General features: G+C 51.7%; 1 pseudogene; it reads right to left on the bottom strand.

Moving 5' to 3' along the window:
* Window positions 1-668: 668 nt before the first annotated feature.
* On the bottom strand, window positions 669-1,330 carry LOC123182423 (protein MITOFERRINLIKE 1, chloroplastic-like; annotated as a pseudogene).
* Window positions 1,331-17,118: the final 15,788 nt, after the last annotated feature.

The following is a 17,118-nucleotide window of genomic DNA, read 5'->3' on the forward strand; positions in this document are numbered from 1 at the left end:
TTGCAGTAGTGCAATGCCCAACCCCCTAAAATGACCTCATACTGGCTTACACGATTTATGTGGACTCAGATGCCCACAAACTTCTATAATTTCGGTGTGTGCTTGAAAATATTGTATAACTGTGATGCTATTTCTTCTGAACATTAGGAAACAAAAATCCGGTATGCTTGAACTTATATAATTTGGTATGCTTGGAAACATCCTATAATTTTGAGATAGTTTCCGAGCATCAGCAACCGAAAAGAACATAAATGCTTGCTGGAGAGTTTGTACTTCAGCAATATTCTTTGAGTTAGTGGCAAACACCAAAAAAATAAGGTTTGTCAGCTTTCAACGCTCATCCGAAAAAGCTCTAGTCGAAGAGTGGAGGTCGCTCGTAACTCGAGATGTAGGCACACGCACACGGAACAGAAAGAGTGATATATAGATGGAACGTTACTTCAAGACACCGGCCTGAAAATGTATGTCTCAAAATAACCAAGTACTAATCAAAAGCAATGACAGATTCAGAACAATTCCATGTTATTACTTGTTGTATCTTCAAACAACTCTCTAACTGAAATTTAAATGACACCCAGCTATGATATTGACATGAGATGCAGATGATAGACCCGCCAGGCTAGATGTACTCGCTGATTATTAGCTACAAGGAAAAGAATCATACAGGCTCAAGCAGCAGCAACTCCGGCCTTCATCTCGGCTGCGGCTTTCCTTTGGCGTGATTCAAGGTATGAATTGAGGATCGCGGGCCTGGCCGTCTCGAAGGCGCAGTAGCCTATGGCACCGAAGCATGCGGATGCGGTGTGCAGAACCCCGGGACAGGTCCTTGAGACCTTCCTCGACAATGACCTCCTGCATCCTGCGGCTCCCCTCGGTGCCCACCCACCCTGGTCATCAGCCGTGTCTTACGACATGATCGACATCCAGCGGCGTGGTGAGCCCGACCGCCGACGAAGCCGCCACACAGCACGCTCTTGATGAGGGCGAAGGCCTTGAGGCACTCGAAGGAGGAGTAGCTGAGCACACGCTGGCGGGGAGGTTGCGGAGCAGGGTGGCGGCGTAGAGGCCGAAGAAGCCGTCGCCCGTTGGTCTGGGGGATCTGGAGCAGCACCTACCTGGAGCGGCCCGTGGCAGCGTCGGACTGCAGGCGCTGCGTGATGAGCTCCTTGGGGAGCATAATGGCGGGGAGGAGATGTTGCCGCTGGCGCCAGCGTGCGGAGCAGCGACTTGGCGAGCTCGCAGTGGCCGAGGAGGAGGCTGAGCCGAGGATGCCGGCGGAGAGGCCCAGCGGCCCGTCGGTGTGGAGGATGTCTATGAATACCTGCCAGGACCCGCGTCATGACGGCGTCGTAGGTGAAGCCCCCCGCGCACGCAGGGCCGGCCCTGTGTTTCGGGGGAAAACGGGCATACGCCGACGGCCAAACCTATGCCTACGGCTGCCGACGGCCAAACTATGCCGACGGCTGACCCCGGCCGTCGGCATAGGCCCCTATACCGACGGCTATACTACGCCGACGGTCTGACAAGACTACACTGACGATATATACACCGACGGGTCTATGCCGACGGCAGCCGTAGGCATAGATCTATGCCGATGGTAAAGGACCTATGCCGACGGCCCCTGGCCGTAGGCATAGACCGCGAGTCCGGTAGTGGGAGGCCCTAGGTGAACTCGACAACATGGGCCCTCTAAGTCCTAAGACCATATAGATATGTATGTGTTTGCATGGTACATATATATAACTCCATTTGCATAATACTAAAAGTAAACTTTCAATCACACATCTTTAGTTTGAAATTTGACTACAATAGTTGTTGGACAATGCAAAATAAAACAAACATGACATGATTACCTCAAATAGGAAACACATTTATTTGCTCCTCTGTATACTTTCGCAATCTTCATTGACCTTAACATCTGGATTTTCATGCTCGGGATTAGTTCCTTGCCTATGTTCTTCACTGACATCAACAATACTTGAAGATGTAAAATACTTTGTCAAAGAACCCTTCAGTGGTTGAATTTTCAGATGTATTTCTTTCTTTCTCTTTCCTTTTTCAGCACCCGACAAATGCTTCTTAGGCAACATGGCATGCTAATGTCCTAATATTACAAAGCAAAGAGTAGACAACGAATTAGAAATTTATAGATCACAGAATGACAAAAAATTAGGATGATTGAATACATACTATGAAAGATTGAATTAGAAAATTATACATAAAAAATTAGATACTTCATGGGATGAATCATTGATGAATAGTTTAATATACGTACTAAAGAAACTACTGAAATTGGGGATGGACGAATGGATCAGGAACATCCGAACATGGATATTGGGTACGGACCTGCGTTTGCATACATATGTATTGCCGTATTGCTGGAAGACCGAGTTGTCGGATTGCTGCGTGCCGCGGCGGCAACAAGCGGCTGAGGCACCGAGCGAGGAACGACAGAGCGACGGGTTGATGAGACGACGAAGAAGAACCGACGAGCGACGAATGGGAAAAGTCAGATTTTTTTTATTTTTGAGAAGAAAGGAAAAGCCAGACATTCCGATTGATTTGTTTCACACGTACGCGTGCATCGAGCGGCTGTAACTTGCGTGCGCGACGCTTCGCTGCGCATTACCAGGCGATCCGATGGGCCGAGCCTATCTTGTTTTCTTCCTCTCATAATTTTTCCCTTGTCTATTTTTTTGCTGGGCTATACTATATGTGTACTACATCATGGCCCCCCCTCCAGCCTGGGCCCTGGGCCGTCGCCCCTCTGCCCATGCCCCAGGGCCGGCCCTGCGCGCACGCCCCGATGGCCGCCCGCGCGAGTGAGGAGGCCGAGAAGACGGGCGGATGGGGTGGAGGAGGAGCGAGGTGAGGTCGGAGAAGAGCGAGGGGAAGTCCTGAGAGCGGCTAGAGCACGGGAGCGCTCCCTCGAGCGGCTCGACGACGGCATCTCGCCGCTGCCGGCGCCGGCGCCGCCGCGATGGATTTGGTGGAGGACGGGGGATCCGGAGCTAAAACAAAATTGACTATTAGCTGAATCTTTTTGTGTTTGTTTGTTTTTTGAGTTTTCCGAAGTCCAGAAAAGTAGACTAACAAAAAATTAAAAATAACTAAACAAACTAAATAACAAAGAAGTAAAATAATTGAAGGTATAGGAACCTATGCTGACTGATAGTGATAGTAGCACAAAAAAGGGCATTTTTAGAGGTGATGGCACCGTCTACTGAGTACTTGCATAAAACTAAGATTCTTCTTGGTGGTGCCCAACTTTGCTAGTTACAATAATTAAGGTATTGTGTGTAAGGAATTGATGGTTGCACGCTTGCGAAAGAAAGTAAATTGTCCAGATTGCAAAAGGTTCAGAATAAGTTGATCGAAATTGTGATTATGAGGAATAGAAAATCGGCATCCATAATTTTACCAGTGACATCTCTCCAAAGAACATAGTATAGGTGTGGAAAATATCTAATACTTTGTATTCTAGTGCGTTGGTAAAAATAGGCACGTCATCAGCCAATAACTCATACATTGTATTCAGATTATTTAAACTTTTTTGAAAACACAAACATTAAAAAAGTAAATTTGGAAAAGAAAGGACATAAGTAAGAAATAAAAAACCCCAAAGGAAACCGTAAAAATAAGCAGGAGAAGAAATGAACCAGAGCCGGTCAGGAGCCTTTTGGAAAGTTTTCATAACCGACATCTGTGGGCACTAAACAGGCCAGCCTACTTACCGCAGCTCTATGTGGCAGGGCAACAGTTTGCCGCACAGAGCGGCAAATAGGATTTTCTGCTCTTACTACCTCTATAGATTTTGTTTTTCTCAAAACAAAACAAAAACCCTCTATAGATGTTGTATTGGGCCCGGAGTCTCTGAATGAAACAGAAAAAAAAATAAGAACTCAATCCCTTCCAATCACCCGACCTGACCTACTCGGTGCTAACCGGTGCTACTTGTACAGGTTCTTCTTCACGGCAAAACTACACAAGACTTTGTGTAGCTTAGCAAAGTCAACTAGACAAAATCTTGTGTAGTTTCGTCGTGGAGAAGAAACTATACAAGTAGCACCGGTCAACATACTAACATAATGCAAGATTGATCACACCTTGGCGGCCTCTAACATCCATATATGAGGCAACCGGCCAGCTATAAACAATGGTCAATATGCAACAACAATATATCAAGGGCAACCTTAGATATAAATAAGTACTAACCTAATAGTCTCTTTCTAGCTAACCATCCTCTGAAAACTCGATGAATCAGTACTGCAGCGCGCCGGTGGCGTTGCAAAGGTTGGTGCCACAAGAATGCTATTACTAAGGTTTGGATTCCTACAATAGCCTGAAATTGCTTTGTGAATCACTTGCATACTGAATAGCAGAGGTGCGAAAGCCATGACCACACCAAGGCGGCGAAGGTCCGGCGGGCGGAGCGCGACTGGTCGTCATCGAGGGCGCGGAGACGGAGGCCGAGGGACGTCGGGATCAGGCGACCGTCGTAGTGCTTCAGGCAGTGGAGCGAGGGCGGAGTGGGAACCAACTGGAGTTGGGTTGTAGTTGTTGTGAATGAAACAACAGATAGAAGCCAACAACATCATTTTTCCCCAGCCCCCGGCGCGCGCTGCTAGCCACGAGCCAGGGATTTAGTCCCGGTTCGTGGCCAACCGGGACTAAAGGGCGGGGGCCTTTAGTCCCGACTTATTAGTCCCGGTTGGTGAAGCGGGACTAAAAGCCCTTACGAACCGGGACTAATGGCCGATCCTCTACTAGTGTGTACATTTATTTGTATTGGACATGCACTTGGAGAAAGAGAAAAGGTGGGTCTGTTACAGATGAGTAACAGGGAGCTGGTCACCGTTACCCACAGTGGTAGAAGGAGGCGGGGGGTTGAGGCCAGAGGGGAGTGACAGAGTGGGTGATAATGGGAGTGGAGGCCACATGCGACGTCGCATCGGTATCCAACAACCGGTCGAAGGAGGTGGTCCCTGTTGGAGGCACGGCGCCAGCGCCGGCAACAACAGCGAGTGCTGGAGTCAGGCCTGGCAGCGTGTTTGCAAACGACCCAGCAACGTTGGTGAGGCCGGAGGAGGTGGGGGAGCCGGAGCCGTCGCCGCCGCCGGCAGCAGTTGGTGGGCGATGGAGCTGTTTGTCGCGGACAAGATCATGGGCGCCAGACGGTGAAGGCCGTGGCGTTGTGGACGCGAACGATATTGCGTACGTCGATGGAGACATTCTCGTACAACCACTCGACGATGCATTGGTCCACTGTCGACCACTTGTCGTCGCATTGCTTGACTGTGGTTGGGGAGGAGGCGAGGTGACCGTCGATGAAGCCGGAGTCAACGATGATGCCATCCATGAAACAACACCACTGCGAGTAGTTGTTGGGCTCAGCGATGTCAAGCACAACCGAGGCACGGGGCATCAACATGTTCACAGTTTGGAGAGATGCGGTGGAGGGCGGAGCAGTACTAGCAGGCGTGAACGGCGAGCCGTGTGGCGCAACCGTGCCCGTGGGAGCGGCAGAGGAGGAGGAGCCACCGTCGGATTCGAGGAGAGGATTGTTGTTGTCCATGGCGAAGGCAACGGAGAGGGAGAGCGCCGCGCATGGATAGGCGGGATTAGATCGCGCTATCTATCTGGTTCCGTGCAACAAGATGGAATGGGAGTCTGTTCCGCTGAATAGGAGCATTGTTGTTGTATTGATCGATCTTTCAAATATTTTCTTACATGAGCCGAGCGCCGTGGCGCAAGACTCGATCCAAGTCTGTTCCGCTGGCACTGTCAGCAAGGAGCTGCGGCGAGGCGGGTACGGCCTTGGGGGTTGGAGTGGTCGCGGAAGGGGGAGGCGGCGGCTCATGGCGAATCTACCAATATGGCGACATCTTGGGGTGGCCTCTGCCCTGTTCGCGCCTCTGCTTTGCGAAGAAGGCGGGCAGCGACGATTCCTGATTCCTAGTGCGTGCGAACAATATGCTTTAAGTGTTAAACTGCATACGGCTTATAGTAAAATAAACAGTTTAACTAGTAACCACACACAAAAAAAAATCTTGTATGGCATCACACTTACATATGTGTAAAATAGTTGTTAGGGATAACTTGAAGCGTCGTTTATTGGTGGGCATCACACTTATATATGTGTAAAATAGTTGTTAGGGATAACTATAAGCCCCGTTTATTAGTTGTTTGCATGTATTGTACAATAATAAGGTAACTACATGAAACCGCCATATTTGGGGCTAGGGTTAACATGAAACCATCACAAATCAATGGAAATCTCAAATAACAACCACCTTTGATAAGATGGCTGCATGCATCATTATGATGCAGAGGCCGGGGGTACGCCTCCATTCCCCCCCCCCCCCCCCCCCCCCCCCCAAAAAAAACAACCACCTTTGAGGCCATTGATCACATATTTAACTTGTTTGTTCTAACAGCAAAACTGATGGCTGAGTCCCGCATGTCAATGCTAACTATTGACAACAATATCGGGTAATGGCATTTGTTGAAAAACAAAAGAAAACTTGAAACACCAAATATCTTGTCATCACATGAATCAGGACGGTTTACTTCCTCCTCGACCCCCATGTCGCCCACGCTCGGGCGACTCGCGTGGTGCCGCAACCCTAGCCGCCAGGGCACTACCTCCTCCCTTCCCTCCTTCCTCTCCGCCGGGCTAAGCCCTGGGGCCGACGACGGTGGCGGGGGTATATCTCTCTCCCGTGTCATGGGGATGATGCGGGGCCCCTTAGTGTGAGGAGGCGCGACCGATCGGGTCTTGGAGCTGTGGCAGTAGGGCCTGCTTCGGGCAGCGGCAATGGATGCGATCGGCGATGTCGACTGGTTGTGTGATGGTGGGCCATCTGACCTCGGATCGGCGATGGCGGCGTGGAGGGCCTGGTGGATAGGTCGGCGGCATGCGTGGTCCGGCCTTCGGTCGGATCTGATTTGGCCGGTGCGGCCTGCTCGCTGCGTGCCGCCAGAGATCGATGGCGACCCGTGCACACAATGCTAGATGGAGGTTCGCCGAGCAGATCCGGGCGAAAACCTTGCTCTCGGCTAGTTGCCAAGGCCGGCGATGTCGGTGCTCTTTTTTGTCGTTCCCTTCTTGAAGGCATCGCCACGGAGAAGCTCCAGAACTCTATCCGCTACCTTCGGGGGAACCCTAGATCAGTCAATCGGATGACGGCGGCACTCTTGTGTTATCCCCTCCTTGGGGGCGTCATTCTTGGAGGTGTGCATTGGCTCGAGGGACCAGTGGACGATTTTAATGAAGCGACGTTTCATGTGACGCATCGACGATGTGGAGTCTCAGCGGCGTGGCGCCGCAGGGCCTCGACGACGGATATGTGATGATGAACGTGCGTAGGGAGGTGGCGTCGACGGCAGGCTGACAAGGTTGATGTGTCGATACCTGCTCTGAAGATGGATTTGTGGAAGACGGTAGCGGTGGCCTATGCAGTGTGTGCATGTGGTGCCCGCCGAGAGTGCACTGGACCGGTGTGTGCCTTAGATCCAGTGATTGCGGCTTGGTTGAGGCCTTCGGTTTTAGATGTTGGGCTTTGGCGTGACATCTGGGCAGGCGGCCCCGACAATATGCACTCCTTCATCAAGTTGGTAGAAGTAGCGATAGATATTGCCAAGATGATGGACTTATTGATGTATTACTTTTTATGGTCATGATGCATAATTAATAAAATGACTATGTGCATCGCCCTGATGCAAAGGCTGAGATCATCCTCCTTTTCGAGGAAAAAACAAATATCTGGTAAGTTGACAAATACAGTACATTTTTTTACTTATTTCCGCATTAACAGAGCAGGCTAGTAAAAAAAAACTATTTATAGAATAATAATGGGATAAGAGAGTGTCTACCCTGTCAACGGATAGGGAGAGAACAAAAGCTGTCTAAGCAAACTGAGAAACAGTTGACATAGCAAAACCGGAAACTAGGTCAGCAACATGAGCAGCATAACCACCAACCAAGCCCATCCAGCAGCCACCAACTGCACCATAGCAATTCCACAAGGAAGGCCAGAACACAAAGCGCATACTTGTCTCCGGTCCACCCTAGCTGCTGCAGCGGATGTCAAAGCCACCCTCCACGAGATCGTCACTGCACATAACACGGCTCTCGTGCATGATCCTCCCACGAAGTTGCCTGCCCCGTGAATCGGCCGGCACAGTTTTGAATCGGCCGGCACATATCCATATCCAGATATTAAAAATTGCGTCGATGCAAGCGCAGAAACCGTGCCGCTCTCGAGCATAAAGGACTCGGGACATACTGGCATTTTGCCATCCAAACCAAACAGAAGCAAAAGTACAAGAGCTGAAATCCCAGAGCCCACCGGCGACCTGACGATCGATCGGCACCGATGGCCGGCGGGAGGAACCGGGAGTGGATACGTAAGAAGATGACGGCGGCGGCCGCCGGCGGGTCGCTGCGCGTGCGCGCGCTGTCCACGGCGCTGCGGCAGCGGAGGAGACGGCTGCCGCGCGTCGACCTCCTCCGGTTCTTCTACGAGAGCATCGTGTTCCGGCTGCTGTGGGTGCTCGAGTCCATCATCGTCCTCGCCAGGCTCTGCTTCTTCTTCCTCCGCTTCGGATTCCGGCTGTAAAATAAACCGAGCTGTAATTTGTTTGACGGTAGTAACCGAGCTGTGTTCATGTGCGGTGTCTTGAAATCTTCTTTGCTTTGCTCCAAAACATTGTAAACAATTCACAAATTCAGCAATTAATCTACTCTGTCTTCCTACAAAAGTTGTGTTATTGGCTATTTTAGATCAAGCTATTTTCCTTTCTATATAGGCATGTCTGAAAATAATTCTCATATTTTCCTCATTCCGATGTATACATATATGCTTGAATTGTTGGAGCCTCTATGATTGGTAGTTTGCTGGAAAAAGTAGACATATCATCAGCCAACAACTCTTTGTATTTAAATTACCCAATAGGACATGAGAGTATGTACATACATGTATATATGTGAGGTTGCTTTCTTATTCCACCCAGGAGCTTCAATGGCTGCGGGTTCTTATACATAAGACCTTCCCTTTTCTCTTAAGTTATTCTTCGATACTATGTCATAAAAAAAATGCAATGTGCCAAAAATTGCATTGTTGGAGAATCCCTTGTGACTATATTTTGGAATCGTACATACACTCATTGCTTCTTTTTTTTTTCTAATAAAGAGCTCCATGTAGCCCCGAAGACGAAATTTCTTATTCGTGAGCATACCTTTTTTTTTCTCAAGGTGGTTTTGACTCCTCACTTAGGTCTCATGATTTCCCTGCTCCATATAAATTGTTGTGTGTCGTGCGTAAAACAATGTTGAACAATTATGATTTTTTTCTCACATTGATTCGATAAAAACATATTTACTCACATGTCATTTACTACCAGGCTAGGGCAAGAAGGTGGCAGGCAGGGTCTATGAAAACTCGAGGGCTAATAATTTCTATATAGAGCACCTTATGGGAGCAACTACAATAGAAAACAGGCTTGTTGTACAAAAATAGAAAAAATCGTTCTGGACCGTCGGATCCAAAATGGATGGCCCATATTCTAGCAGAGACATCCCAGGCCACTTAATGGACATTTTATGGAAACCCCCCTGATCATGTGTACATATGAAACATGACTTTTACAGTAATGACCTCAACTTTCTCATATTCAATGGTTTTTCCTCAGTAAATAAGACTAGTTTTCAATTCCTCTAGACGTTGCCCTATCTTTGCACATATCTATTTCATACTATACTAAGTACATAATGGCTTCTACTAGATCACTGATTACCCAAGAAAAATGAAATTGTTAGCCTTTGAAAAATTTGTCAACATATATTACAATATTTGTATACACATGAAATTTGAGATATCTCATTCAAGTACATGTCAAACTGGATCATCCCAGGCAAAATCATTAACCAAATGAACAAAGGTGACTCAAGTAGAAACATGCCTCATCCATTTTTTTAAAATAGCCATCATCCAAACACAGTAGCTCTTATAAGCAGGAACACAATAATTCTTTCCAATAGCAAAAGCATGGCAGGAAGCGAAGCAACCAAGATCCGGCAATAATCTACGCTTATTACAAGCAGAATTAATAAGTAGAAACATGCATACAACAGGTTAACAACTACCATATGCAGAATTACATAATTCTGGATTCAATTCTCAGCAAGGATTGGTCCATGATCTACAACTCTGATACAAACTCAATGCAAAGCAGAGTGGAAATACCACTCAGTTACAGGGGTTTTGGCATCAAGCAAGACTTGCTCTATCCTCGTAACCTGGCCACTTGGACATGAGCATCTTTGTTGCTGGTGCTTCTTGCTCATCGAGGTTTATGTGATGGAAAGATGACACCAAACAAAGTCTGAATCAGTTTGAGCACAAAACCGTGTAAGTCTCACACATCTATACTTAAATTATTTGCTCCTGAGCTAATCTAATGAGTAAAAATACCATTTCATTAGCAGAAAGAGAACTGTAATTTGTACACTTTACTTAATATCATCACTAAACTTGCAATAACAATTTGATCGTGTATAATTTCTGCCATAGGGGGAGATGAAATTTCCTACAACATTCTCTCGAATATGTCAGTGGAAAGATTATTCGAATGCAATATAACCAGCTAAATCATTTGGGTATTGTTACTATCTAGAACGAACATTATATCTATATATGGGTGATTCATTTATGTGAGGGGCAAAAAACAGACAATTTGTACTAACAAACTAGCTCAGCCACATGATCAGGATGTTCGATGAAGAGTGGTATGTTTGATGAGGTCCCATTTCACTCTTACTCCAATGTACTCCCTCCATACCTAAATATAAGACCTTTTAGAGATTTCAATATGTCTATATACATCCGTATGTAGTGCATATTTAAATCTCTAAAAGGGATTATATTTAGAAACGGAGGAAGTACACAACATAATAGTTTCCTACATCTACATAACAAAGCATACATAGTAAGGAGAAACAAAATGGTTTTGAATTTTTTAAATGGAGTTTATGACTATTCTATAATGTGGATTAATAGTGTAAACAAAGAATTTTTTTAAAATGGAGCTCTATGACTAGCATTTGAGCATCACAAAAAAATTTAAATGAAATTTTATGACTAGCATTGGCCTTTTTGGACCGTGTGTTCTCACCTGATAGTGTTGGTACACAGTTTGCGATTTTTGGAACTATGGGCTCTCCTAAAGGTGACATCGCACTACTTTCCTTAATTTCAGATTGAGAACAGCGGGGGCGAGCTTAGTAGTCGACGAGCTGTGATCTATCCAGCATACCCAAACCAGACATTGTGTTCTGCTCCAAAATCCAAATAGCTGATTGTTTAGTCACCTTGATATAACAAAATAAGACATCTGCCCAATTACAAGACTGCAAAGTTAAGGTTGCAAATTAAAGAGATGCACACAAGCAGACTTATTTTTACATATAAAAGGTAACAAAGGTGCAGTATTTTTTACAACCAGCGTGTTATTACAACTGAATGAGGAAGAGGAAAGAGCCAACACAATAGTTTCACTACAGCGAAACTAGAATGATTTTTGGTTTCAGTGCCATTACTGGACAAATAGATTGTAAACTCTCAAAAACCAGTGAAGTGGTACATATTGCAAGTGCAATAAATTCCAGTCTTGTGTTGACAAGCACTTAACTTCCAAGTACTTTAATAGGTAGATGAGATTAGTTCGTTCTCATGTACAGTTCCAGCAAGTTAACGAAGTTTCACAATATCAACTTGGTCGAAAATCTAGTCCAAGCAAAATATAGCAAGCTGACTGGGAATAAGAAAAAACACCTATATATCCAATTGGAAGATAGTTACCCATTGAATGATCTTTTATTCGCAAAAATGATACTCCAGTCTATTAGTTTTGATGCTCTTTTCATCTACATTCCATCACATGTGCAAGGGGTCTCCAGAAAATACTCTTGTGATTTAGCTATCTACCAAGACTCGTGAGCAATTATACGCCATTGGTTTGTTCCAGACGATGAATATCCATCGTCCGCCAGTACGCAACCCAAGTGATCCAACAGCTGACATTTATGGGATTCACTCGGATTCACTCTGTACGGACACGTGCCAAAACAACTGTGCGACCTTTCTGGAATCCTCGCGGCTCCAAATGCTCTCACTCACAATATCAATGGGTTTGTTCTTGTGCAAAAGTGTGTGTCGGGTGGTAGGTGCGACATATGCCAACGGGTGGCTTATCATTGTGGGAGCCAGTAAGACGTCGCCGGTGCCTGGAAGCGGGATGAGGCGAAGACATGCACGACGGCGAACCTTACCCAGCTTCGGGGCTCTCCGTGGAGATAACACCCCTACTGCTGCTCTGCGGGGTCTCCGCATGATCACTAGATGAACAAGTAGCTACACGATGCTCCTTGAGCTGTTTTGTGAGAAGAAGAAGTAGAGCACGGCTAGCCCTCCTCCCCTCTCTATGTGGTGTCTAGAATTAGCTTGGATCAACCCTTTGCATGGGTGTCCCGGGGGGTTTATATAGGCCTACCCCCCGGAGGTACAATGGTAATCCGGCTGGGCGTGGGCCCAGCCGTCTGTGACTACACTCGCCGGCTTCTGCGTCGGTTGCTGGGGCCCGCCGGCTGGTGGGTCCCGCCGGCTGCCGGCTCCATGGTCGACAGGCAGGCCCCACTATCCAGGGCCTTGTCGGTGGCTGGTTACTGTTGCTCAATCCTGGTGACGAGGGCTTCGCCGAGGTGGGCGTGGCTACAGTGCCGCCGTCCGGCGGGTGATCGTTGTAGCCTCACCGCGCCTTGTCTCCTTAATGGGGCGTCTCCTTCGAGGAAGGTAGCAAGCCGGCTGCGGAGAGCCGGCTCTGTCTTGGGCCGACTGGGGGAGGCCTGCCGCCTTCGGGTGTCTCTCTGCCCGAAGGGGCCCACCGCCCGTGGGCTGCACTGGCAGCCCGTCGTGGATGACATCAGGGTCAACGTGGCAACAGTGCCGCGCCGGACGGGCCATGGCCACCCGTACGACGCACTGTGCCAGGCGTGCTCCAGGATTCGGGGGTGGCAGGCTTTACTGTAGCCACGCCCCGTCACATCGCCGTTATGTGGATGCAGACTTCGAGGGTACGATCTTGACCGCTTTGTGGGAGCCGGCTTCTTGGAGTCGGCCTTCTCGCGGCCGGCTTCTCGGAGCCGGCCCTCCCGCGGCTTTCTTCATGAGGGCTAAAGTCGGGTCGCCTTCCGATAGCCGGCCTGGGAGACAGCCGGCAAGGGGAAGGCGGCCCCACGTCTTGGATTCTTGAGGGCCGGATCGGCTTGTAATTTTTCAGAAGAGCCAGGGGGTGCCGGCTAGGCTACCCGTGGTCATTTACTCCGACAGTAGTCCCCGAAGCTGATCGAGCTTCGAGGCTGACAAAGGGACGAGAAGCTTGGTCAGCTTCCTATCCTGAGGGGCCGGCTTTGCTTGTGCGCGCCGTCTTCGGAAAGCCCCGTTCCTCGTAGGTGGGAACGCGGGTCGGCCTGCGAGCTGACCGCGCGCCATCCCGCGGGCCACGTGGCAAGGAAATCCTGCCAACGCACGCGCGCGACGGGACGCCGCCGCAGGCCTGGGCCCGCCACTCCCAGGCCTCGGCCCGAGCGCGGATCTTCTGCGGCCCACACGGACCGCTCGCCTTCCCGCGGTGGTTTTATTACGCCATCAGGGCACAATAATCGCGGGACATGGGGGAGTGGGCGCAGTTGATCCCCATGTTCCCCCATGCCACGCCTCCTCGGCTCCGCCGTGCGGGTCTATAAGTAGGGGGAGTAGGGGGAGCGGCAGAGGCTCGCACGCTCTCCCTCGCTCCGCCCCTTCTCGCCTTCCTTCTTCTTCCCTCCGCCGCCGCAGCAACCCATTGCCGTGCCGTTCCGCCGTCGGACCTCTCGGTTCCTTTGGTCCCGCTGTAGCGGGGTTGTGCGCATCTACGCCGTTGCTTCATCTTGCTCCCCGCCGCATCGCTCCCATGGCGCTGTCGAGCTCGTGGGATGGCTCCAACGTCCACGAGGACCACGTCGAGTTCCTCCGCCGGACGCGGCGCCTGCCGGGCGAGAACTTCGTGCGGGTTCGTCAGGCGCCGGCGAGGGAGATCTCGCACTGCCTGCGCGGCTTCGGCCTCCCGGCGAGCGGATTCCTTCGAGCTTTCCTTGAATTCTACCACCTCCAGCCGCATCACCTCACGCCCAACGCGGTGATGCTGCTGTCGGCTTTCGTCACCCTGTGCGAGGGCTTTCTTGGGGTTCTCCCCACTCTCGAGCTCTGGGGGGAATTCTTCCAGAGCAAGCTCGGCACCGTCGTCGCGGGCGTGCCCGCCCCCTGCGGAGCCTTCATTGCCATGAGGCGGACGGGCGAGAACAATCCGTTCCCGCCCATCCCGCTGATCCAGTCGGTGAAGCTCTGGCAGAAGTCCTACTTTTACGTGAAGAACGTCGCCCCGCAAGGCGACTACGTCAACCTGCCGGCTTACGTAGCCGGCCCGCCGGCTGGGAGGCAACCTTCGTGGAGCTACCGGGCCAGGTCGCTGTCTCAGGCCGGGAACGCAGCCGTCTCCCGGCTCCGGGTGATGATCCAGTCGGAGGGCCTGACTGGAGCCGACTTGGTGGCCGCCTTCGTGGAGCGCCGGGTACTTCCGCTCCAAGGCCGGCCTCACATGATTTGCCAGATGAGCGGCCGCTTCGACCCGTGCCGGCTGAGCACCAGGGAGATGCCTCATGCAGAGGTGTCTTACATGGTGAACTACATCTCCAACTGCAAGCTCGCCGAGGATTGGCGATACGGCAAGGGGCCGTATTCTCGCGCCAACCCTCCACCTGCCGTAAGTTTTTCTTCTTTTCTTCCTTTTGGTAGCCGGCCTCATGATAGCCGATCTTTGATCAGTTGGTTTGCCCTTAGTAGAACCCTATTCTTCCGCCGACGGCCGGGGCCGTAGGGGTAGAGCGCCAGCTCCTCCCCGACCGCACAGTGGACGACGCCGATGACCCGGACCTGGGAGCGGCCGCCATGGAAGACGCCATCGTGGGGGAAGGTGACGAGGAAGGAGGCGCGGGGCCCAGAGCCGGCTTCGAGGACTGGCCGGACGACGACGAGGTCGAAGCCGCCCCGCACCGCCAGCCGGCGCTTGATCATCAAGGCGCGGGCCCGTCTGCTGCGCCGGCTGCCCATGGCGGCGCGCAGAAGCGCCGGGCCGCGTCGACCTTCTTCGGCAGCCGGCCGAAGAAATCCAAGGCTTCCGCGGCGGCGACCAAGCGGGATGAGGCGGCCGTGAAGGCGGCCCGCTTCCGCAAGGCGGTGGAACAGCCGCAGGCGATCTCGGCGTAAGTCGTCAAACGTCTTGTGTGTGTTATATATATATATATATATATATATATATATATATATATATATATATATATATATATATTTGTTGTCCTTTTCGATTGAAGCTCTTCTGAACCTTTCTTTGCTCGCCGGGCAGGGCACCGCTTTCCCTTGAGCGAGGTCTTGGCGGCTCTGTAGTCGGGCCGACTGGAGGGTCCTCCGGCTCCCGTCGCGTGGATCCCCGCGCCGACCTTAGGGAGGCCACGGAGCGGAACGCACGAGAGGCGCGGGAGGAGCGGGAGGCGGCGGAGCGAAGGACCGCCCAGGCGGCGAAGGAGCAGGCCGATGCGGCGGCCAAGGCCCGGGCGGAGGCGGCAGCCGCGGAGACGGAGGCGGAGGCCTCGCACAACCAGCCTCCGTTGCTCGTCGTTCCCCTCCGCGCCATGGCCCCTGACATCCCCATGCCCCCGTCGGAGGAGGTCGACCAAGACCCGCCGGTGATGGAGAGGAGGGAGGACCACGTGGTCTTCGTGGAGGGGGCGCCGCAGACGGTGCCGACTGGGGCGGGCCAAAGCGGCCAATCAGCCGCGGCGCCAGAGCAGCCGGCCGGGGGCGAGCCGGAGGCAGGGGCCGGCCTCGAGGTGCAGCCGGCATTGCGCCGGCGCGCAGGGGGAGGCACCTCCGCACCGGAGCCGCACCGAGCTGCGGGCGCCAGCCAGACGACGGAGGCCCTGGAGGCGGCCAGCGTCAGCACGTCCGAGTGGATTCCCAGCGGGGGGACGGGCGAGCTGAATGCGGCGGCCCAGGAGGTCCGGAACCGGCTTCAAGCCCAAGCCGCCTCGCTGCAGCGATACACCCAAGAGTTCCTCGCGACGCGGGCTGTCATCCGGGTGAGTCTTCTGGCCTTGGTTGTTTTGCTCTTTTGATTTCTTCCGTGGGGGCGCGTCAGCGCACCCACTGGGTGTAGTCCCCGAGTTCCGAGTCGGCTGCTGCGCAGGCGGCTTGGAACTTACTAGGTCCTGACAACTATCTTATTCTCGCCTCCTGTCTGATCTTCCAGGAGTATCATAACCTCCGCGCTGCTGCCTTCAACTCCCAGGCTCAGGAGCTGGGCCGGAGAACCGAAGACCTGACCAGCAGCCGGAGTGCGTGCTTTGTTTCGTTCATCTCCTGTGGGGGCGCGTCAGCGCACCCACTGGGTGTAGTCCCCGAGATTCGGGCCGACTGCTGAGCAGTCGGGTCGGATCTTCCTTGACGACTTCTTCCTTATTGATTTTCCTTTGTCTTCATGCTTGCAGGAGCCAATGCCGACTTGAGGGGGCAGCTCAGCGGGGCCCAGGCCGCCCTTCGCGCCAAGGAAGCCGAGTACAACGCCTTGGTCCTGGAGCGTGACCGCCTGGCCAAGAAGTTGGCCGACCAGGAGGAGAGCCACAAGGCGGCCCTGAAGAAGGCGCAGGACAGCGAGGACGCCCTGAAGGCCGAGTTCGAGACCGAAGCGGCGGGCTGGGCTGAGGCAAAACAAGCGCTGAGCGAGGGCTTCGGTCGTATCGAGGATCTGATCGACGGTAAGCCGCCTTCCTCACTCCTTGCTTGCCCCTTGCCCCCTGATTTGTGTTCTGACTTGTGCTGCTTTTTGTTCTCTGTGCAGACTACTTTCCCGGCTACTCCGTCTTCGCCACCCAAACCATCGAGGCCCATCGCGAGGCGCGCCGGCAGGCGGGGGCTGAAATCGCGCCGGACGCGAGCCGGACGCTTGAGGAGCAACTCTTGGCGGTCC

This window comes from Triticum aestivum, chromosome 1A (genome assembly GCF_018294505.1).
Source record: "Triticum aestivum cultivar Chinese Spring chromosome 1A, IWGSC CS RefSeq v2.1, whole genome shotgun sequence".
NCBI lineage: Eukaryota > Viridiplantae > Streptophyta > Magnoliopsida > Poales > Poaceae > Triticum > Triticum aestivum.